At 35.5% G+C, this 7,883-nt stretch overlaps 1 pseudogene; it reads right to left on the minus strand.

Moving 5' to 3' along the window:
• Nucleotides 1-4,048: 4,048 nt before the first annotated feature.
• On the minus strand, nucleotides 4,049-7,706 carry LOC100970559 (serine/threonine-protein kinase tousled-like 1; annotated as a pseudogene).
• Between the last annotated feature and the right edge of the window lie 177 nt (nucleotides 7,707-7,883).

A 7,883-nucleotide genomic window follows, 5' to 3' on the forward strand; every position in this document is an offset into this window, starting at 1 on the left:
GCCCCTTGAGAGCAGCCCAAGGGAAAAGTCGGGAGGCCTCACTCATGATGCTGTATCAGAAAAGTTTCTGAGCCACCGTCATTGCAGAAGGTGCCTCTGAGGGACAGGTCCAATCTCAGCTTTCCTAACGAGGCTCTGGGGGAGGACTTGCTATCTAACCTTTAGGCTCCTTTTCTTTTATGTTAATTAACCACTTGGGTTGGCTACTGATAGCCTAATTAAACGGAATCCAGAGGTAAAACTTTGGCTTCTCCTTGGTGAATGAATGGGTACTTGGGAATTAAGCTTGGAACCTCTTAGCACATTAAGTCAGTTTCAAAGTAACCATGGCCTCAGCTGATCCCAACACAGTTCCCTGGTACAGACAAACCAAGATTACCCAGGCATACCCATCCCACTGTCGAGTCAGAGAAACATGTTCTCCCTTGAGAGCAAAGGTATTTATCTCCAGATTAGAACACTGGCTTATCTGGTTTGGAACTCTACTGAAACAGGAGCAAAAAGGGACTCTAGGGGAGGTCACGGCTATCCTTGGTGACCTGAGCCTCACACAGGTTAAGGTTTGGCCTCAAATATCTCTGCTTTCTCTCCATGGTGTTTGGGTAGGCACCTGGGATTGAGAAATAGTCACGGCAGTTATATTTCCTTTATCGTGATGACCTAGATGACCTAGTGAATATTGGTTGACGTCTTTAAATTTGTTAAAATTATGTGATTAAGAAATATGTCCTAGTTCAGTGGGTGGTGAAAATTATTAGAGGGTATTATGGCAAGGGAACTCAAGAAACTCTGGATTCCACTCTAAAATCCAGGTACTTCTTCCCATGAGATTGCTAAGAGAAATGCTGCCCAAGGAATAATGACAAACTGAAGCAAAGTAACATTTTATTGTTATCTGCACTTTGGGCCCTGCATCCCAATGCAGAGAATTCTGTAAAGCTACAATGTTTCTAAACTAGTTGTATTTATTTTTAATTTTTATCTTCTTAACGTTTATATCTTTAGGGGATACAAGTGAAGATTTCTTACATGTACACTATTGCGTAGCGGTGAAGCCTGGGCTTTCAGTGTACCCATCATCTGAATAGTGAACATTGTACCAAAGAGGTAATTTTTCAACCTGCACCCCCACAGCATCTCCCCTTTTGAAGTTCCCAGTATCTATTGTTTCTATCTTTATATACACATGTACCCATTGTTTAGCTCCCACTTATAAGTGAGAACATGTGGTATCTGACTTTCTGAGTTATTTAACTTAGGATAATGGCCTCTAGTTCTATCTGTGTTGCTGCAGAAGACATGATTTCATTCTTTTATTATGGTTGAGTAGGACTCCATAGTGTGTGTGTGTATGTGTGTGTGTGTTTGTGTATACACATTATCTATTTATCTATCTATCCATCCATCCATCTCATATTTTCTTTATTCAATCTTCCACTGTTGGACACTTAGGTGGGTTCCATATCCTTGCTATTGTGAATAGTTCTTCAATAAACATATGAATGCAGGTATCTTTTTGATATAATGGGCCCAGTTTCATTTGTCTGCATATGGCTATCGAATTTTTGCAGCACCGTTTATTTAATAGGGTGTCCTTTCCTCAGTTGTCAACTTTGCTAAATATCAGTTGGTTGACTGTATGTGGCTTTATTTCTGGGTTTTCTATTCTGCTCCATTGATCTTTGTGTCTGTTTTTATACCAGTACCATGCTGTTTTGGTCACTATAGCTTTGTAATATAATTTGAAGTCAGAAAATGTGATGCCTTCAACTTTGCTCTTTTTATTTAGGATTCCTTCAGTTATTCAGGCTGTTTTTTGGTTCTATATACATTTTAGGATTTTTTCCCTAATTAAAAAAATTACGTTGGTAATTTGATAGAGATTGCATTGAGTCTGTAAATTGCTTTGGGAAGTGTGGTCATTTTCACAATATTGATTCTTCCAATCCATGAGCATAGAATGTTTTTCCATTAGTTTGTATCATCTACGATTTCTTTCATCAGTGTTTTGTAGTTCTACTTACATAGATGTTTTACTTCCTTGGTTAAATATATTCCTAGGTATTTTATTTATTTTTTGTAGCTATTATAAATGGGATTGCCTTCTTTATTTGTTCCTCAGCTAGATCATAATTGGTATATAGAAATGCTACTGATTTCTGTACATTAATTGTATATCCTGAAACTTGACTGAATTCATTAATAAAATCTAAGAGGTTTTTCGGTGGAGTCTTTAGGGTTTTCTAGATATTAAATCGTATCAACAGCAAAAAGGGAAAATATGACTACCTCTTTTCCAATATAAATGCCTTTTTTTTTCTCTTGCCTGATTGCTTTTGCTGAGACCTACAGTACTATATTGAATAAGAGTGGTGAAAGTGGGAATCCTTGTCTTCTTCCAGTTCTTAAGGGGAATTATTTCAACTTTTTCCCATTGATGTTGTCTGTGGGTTTGTTGTATATTGCCTTTATTATGTTGAGGTATGTTACTTTGATGCCTAATTTGTTGAGGATTTTTATCATGAAGTGTTGCTACATTTTATTGAATACTTTTTCTGCATATATTGAGACGATCATATGGTTTTGGTCTTTATTTCTGTTTATGTTGATGTATCACATTTATTGATTTGAATATGTTGAACTACTGTTACATCCCTGGGATAAATCTCACCTGATCATGGTGTATTATCTTTTTAATGTGCTGTTGGATTTGACTTGCTAGTATTTTGTTGAGAATTTTTGTATATATGTTCATCAGGGATATTGGTCTGTAGTTTTATTTTTCCGTTGTGTCCTTGTCTGGTTTTCGTATCAGTGTGTTACTGGTTTTGTAGAATTAGGGAGCATTTCAGGCTCAATTTTTTGAAATAGTTTCAGGAGGACTGGTATTAGTTCTTCTTTGTATGTTTGGTAGGATTTGGCTATGAATTCACCTGGTCCTGGGCTTTTTGTTATTGTTGTTGTTAGGAGGTTTTTTGTTACTGACCCAGTCTCACCACTCATTATTGGACTGTTCAGGAGTTTCATTTCTTCCTTGTTCATCTCAGGAGGTTGTATTCTTCCAGGAATTCATCAATTTCCTCTATGTTTCCTATGTTGTAAGTGTATAGTTTTTCATAATAGTCTCTGATGATCTTTTGCATTTCTATGATATCAACTGTAATGTTTCTATTTTCATTTCTGATAGTGTTTATTTGGACCTTCTTTTCTTGCTATTGGTCTATCAATTTTCTTTTATATTTTGAAGAGCTTTTAGTTTTGTTGATCCTTTTTTTTGGTTTTAGTTTCATTTAGTTCTGCTTTGCTCTTTATTATTTCTTTTTTTCTGCTAATTTCGGGTTTGGTTTGTTATTGTTTTTCTAGTTGCTTGAGGTGCAATGTTAGGTCGTTAATTTGTGATCTTTCTACTTTTTTGTTGTAGTCATTTAATGCTATATACTTCCCTCTTAGAACCATTTTTACTGTACCCAACACGTTTTTGTATGTTGTTTTGATTTTCATTTGTTTCAAAAATATTTTAAATTTCTATCTTAATTTCTTTATTAAACCGGTAATTGTTCAGGAGCATGCTGTTTAATTTTCATGTATTTGTATAGTTTCCAAAGTTCCTCTTGGTATTGATTTCTAGCTTTTATCCACTGTAATCTGAGAAGATACTTGATATGATTTCACATTTTTAAAATGTGCTAAGACTTATTTTTTGGCCTAATATATGGTCTATCTTGGAGAATGTTCCACGTGGTAATCAAAAGAATGTATATTCTGTAGTTGTTGGGTAGAATGTTCTTTAAATGTCAAGTAAATTTGGTCTAAAGTCCAATTTAAATCCAGTGTTTCTTTGTTAATTTTTTGTCTTGATGATCTGTCTAGTGCTATGAGTAGGATGCTGAAGTCTCCCATTATTATTTTATTGCTATCTATCTCTTTCTTTAGGTCTCGTAATATTTGTCTTGTGAATTTGAGTGCTCCAACATTGTCTACATAAATATTTAGGATTGTTATACCCTCTTGCTGAATGAATAAATCCCTTTATCATCACATAATGTCCTTCTTTGTCTTTTATTGCTTTTTTTTTTTTTTTTTTTTTTTTTTTTTACATTTTAGCTGTCATTGTTTATTACTGTTTTGGCTATATTCTCTACAATTTCAGCAGCATTTTAAAGAGACAATGTGTCTATCTACAATGAAAAAACAAAATGGCTTGCAACATCAGAAATACAGTTTAACTGTATTTAAATTAAATACAGTTAAATATTAAATACAGTTAAATATTAAAGAGAATCCATGGTAAGTATAACCTCCTTTTTCTGCAACATGAACAACTTACATGTAAGCATCAGCATTATTAATGAGACAGCAAAGAAAAAGTCCTTACAGGAGTGAAATACAGCATCCTGAAAAATATTGGTTTCTACCCTATAAGGCAGTTTAGAAAATGTTCACATTTTAACAAATTTGAACAAACTACAAGAAACTTATTTATGGGATCATCTTGCTGGTAAGAACTTTCTAGAAATGTAGAATAACCATGAACAATGTATAAATCTAGTATCTATGTGCTCCACAGCCCTATAACCCAATAACTGATTTGAAGAACTCAATATGTCCAACATGGATCATTTTTACATGTCTTGATTGTTAATGAATGTCTGCTAATGATGTATAGTCAACTTGCACCTTCTAGGGGTTCATTTAATTTTTTAGCAAAGAAGTGACATCATTTAGCAGCAATTAGAGCACCTTCAAGAAGACTTTAAAAATACAATATCCAATTAGAAAAGCCACATTTTAAACATTTGTACAAGAATAAGCTGCTGAAACTTAGTGATTGAAATATGACATCTGTACAACACTTTACAATAGAGCTAGAAGGGAATTTATCGTTATCCTGCATAGAACCGGTCTGCATTTGGTACATACTGTCACCTGTTTTGATGAACAAGGCCTGGTAACAAAAGAAAAATACCTGTTATCAATTCTAACGTGTTGAAAACACTGGCAATATTACAATTTAGTGAATTCAACTGATTTCAAAACAAGCAGCTCATTTTGTCAAAAGTGTAAAGTATTTAGGAATAATAGCTCTCCCTTTAATATAACAAGTGAAAGAAAATGGACATGTGATTTCAAGGTGCAACTTGGTAAAAGCCAGAATAGACAAATGACAAAGCCTAACTTTGTCCAAAGATTCTAACTGTCGCATTCTATTACTATAAAACCCAACTGTCACTCTCATTCAGTTCTTACTTTGGCTTCAGCAGATTAACTGCCAAATGCTGAAGAATGTATCCAGGCACTGTAGTTTGTGTGTTAGAAATATGTCTCATATTTTTCCATGTGTTTTTAAATGATGAAAAACTACCCTTCATATTAGAACTCTGGTAACAACCAAATGTATTTAAGTATTATAAATGTTATTGACAGTGTTCCCCCAAATAAAAGACCAAAAATGTTTTTCTTCCATCTTAACATGGTATTCCTGTTTCTTTATAATGGGCAGTCACCCTTCACTGCTCAAAGTTGTAGTCAGAAGTGTGCATTTATTCATTGTCCATGATCCAGTCTCATACAGATGACACTATGAGGAACTTCAGCTCACAAACAGTTTTTAACCATGTCCTGTGTAAAAAAAAGAAAACAAAAAAAACACTCAAATGCTCTTAAACTCAAGTGTGCATCTGGAAGCAATTCAAAGATATCATGTCAATCTTGGAGGAAAGTCAGTAAGTAATTATGCTTGAAGAAAGCGGCGTAGGAGATGTTGTCAGCTCAGCCATGTTGTAGGTCTCCTGAAGAATTTGATCTTCGCATGTGTAGGAGAAGGCATGGGTCATGTGCCAGCTGGTGCACATCAAATCAATCTTCTTTTTGATATGCCAAGCAGCATCTTATAAAGGCCTTGGGTTCACTGCTTACAACTGGTTTTACAGGAAACTGGACATCTGTGGCTTTTAATATTGTATTTGCTTGAAGAATATCTTGTTGAGATTGATTGTGACCAAATGGCTTTCTACCATAAAGACACTGAAAGAAGATGACTCCAACTGACCACACATTAATCTTGTTGGAAATTGGAAATCTTTGCTGCCTCTTTTCCAACTACAAAACACTCAGGAGGTAGATTCATTCCATCTGCACCATAGCTATCATCATCCATAATCTTGGACAGACCAAAATCAGTGATTTTGATTTCACCACATGCTGTTCTATCTACCAAAAGGATGTTTCCTGGCTTAAGATCATAATGTATAATGGGGAGTTGATCTCATTGGGATATCTTCGTGCATTTACAGTCTGCATTACAATAGACTCAGCTTCTTTCTCTGACATTAGCTTGTGTTGCTTCAGATAGAAATCCAAGTCATTGCCTTCACAGTATTCTAACACTGTACAAAATGTATCTGTATCCAAGGATAAATAATCATAGAGTTTAACTATTCTGGGGTGATCCAGTTCTTTGTGTATTCCATACTGCAGGCATGTTTGTAGTAGTTTTCTTTTTTCTCATCTCTCCAGCTTTTATTAAGTTGATGTAGCTTCACAGAAGCATAGCTTTGTTCATAAAGGTCAAAAGCCTTATACACTTCACTAAAGCCACCTCTACCAAGCAGATGAAGTAATAAATATCTTTCATTTAACATTGGGTGATCTTTGAATTGTGAATTATCTTCATTGTTTATTCTTCTCAGCTCATGTATGTGAAGATTTCTGACTCTTTCCAAACGTTCAAGTTCTGCTTGGATTTCTGCCTCTTCTTTTCTGAGATGTCCTTGTCTAAGTTTGAACATTTCTTCCTGTTCATAATATTCTGCCAAAGTCAACAGTTGTGGTAAATTTGGTCTAACAAAGGGATCATTTTCTGCTCCATTGACTGCTTTGTTTTTCCTTTGTTTTGGTTCAGAATTGGTAGAGGGTGTCTGAGAATTATTAGCTGTGGGAGGTTTGCATTTGGCTAGAATTTTCCTTTGCCTTTCAATATCTTCCCTTTGCTGATTCACCCATTCTTGTTGCTTCACAAGAGTCTGAAATGCAAAACCATCTATCCATTATTCAGTAAATGAAGCGCCATGTCTAACTGTTGTAAAGTGCCTGAGACGCAATCAATCTTGCATACTCTTCTCTCTGACAGTTTTTCTTGTGTACTCTTTTCAAAAGAAGTTTCTTGCTCATTTATATGCACTTATTTAATCATTCTTTGTATTTTTCAAGTAATTTTTTTTTTGTTCATCTATTTGCCATCTGAGATCACGGTTAGCCCTGAGCAAATAATCTATACATCCTTCCTTCTTTTCCAGGTCCTGGATTTTATTACTTTCTAATGCTGCTAATTTCAGGATTGTGAGATCAGTCTGAATAATTTTAAAGGATAACTTCTTTGGTTGTACAATAGGGTGGTCCCCAAATGCTAATGCAGTAGGAGAAGGGCTATTTGGTCGAAGAGATGAGGAAGGAGTGGAATGTGAATGTGAATTTTGAGGAGAACTGATTGCAGGAGGTATGCCTCTTTCTGGACTTGAGCCATTTCCACCCTGGTATTCAAAATAGTCACTACTTTTGTGGCCACGTCCCCCCAATACTTTTTCCCTGACAATTTTCATTCTGGTTTTCTGCTTTTCTCTATCTTCCCCTGGATGATTCTGATTGTTTCTTCTCTGGCTTCTCAAGGGAACCCACTGCAGATAAAGTCCAGTCACTGGTATAGTCCTTTCAGCTGCCTGCCAGTCGTTTCTCTGATTCTTTGTCACTTAAAGATCCTAAGCTTCCAAAACTGTGATAAGAGCTTTCATTATCTGTTGAGGCTTTAGCTCCAACACTGCAACTGCTGGTACTCCCAGTGTTCCCACTTACAACTCCAATAAATCTAGCTTCCAATAACTCTTGCC

This window comes from Pan paniscus, chromosome 11, assembly GCF_029289425.2.
Source record: "Pan paniscus chromosome 11, NHGRI_mPanPan1-v2.0_pri, whole genome shotgun sequence".
In the NCBI taxonomy this organism is placed as follows: domain Eukaryota; kingdom Metazoa; phylum Chordata; class Mammalia; order Primates; family Hominidae; genus Pan; species Pan paniscus.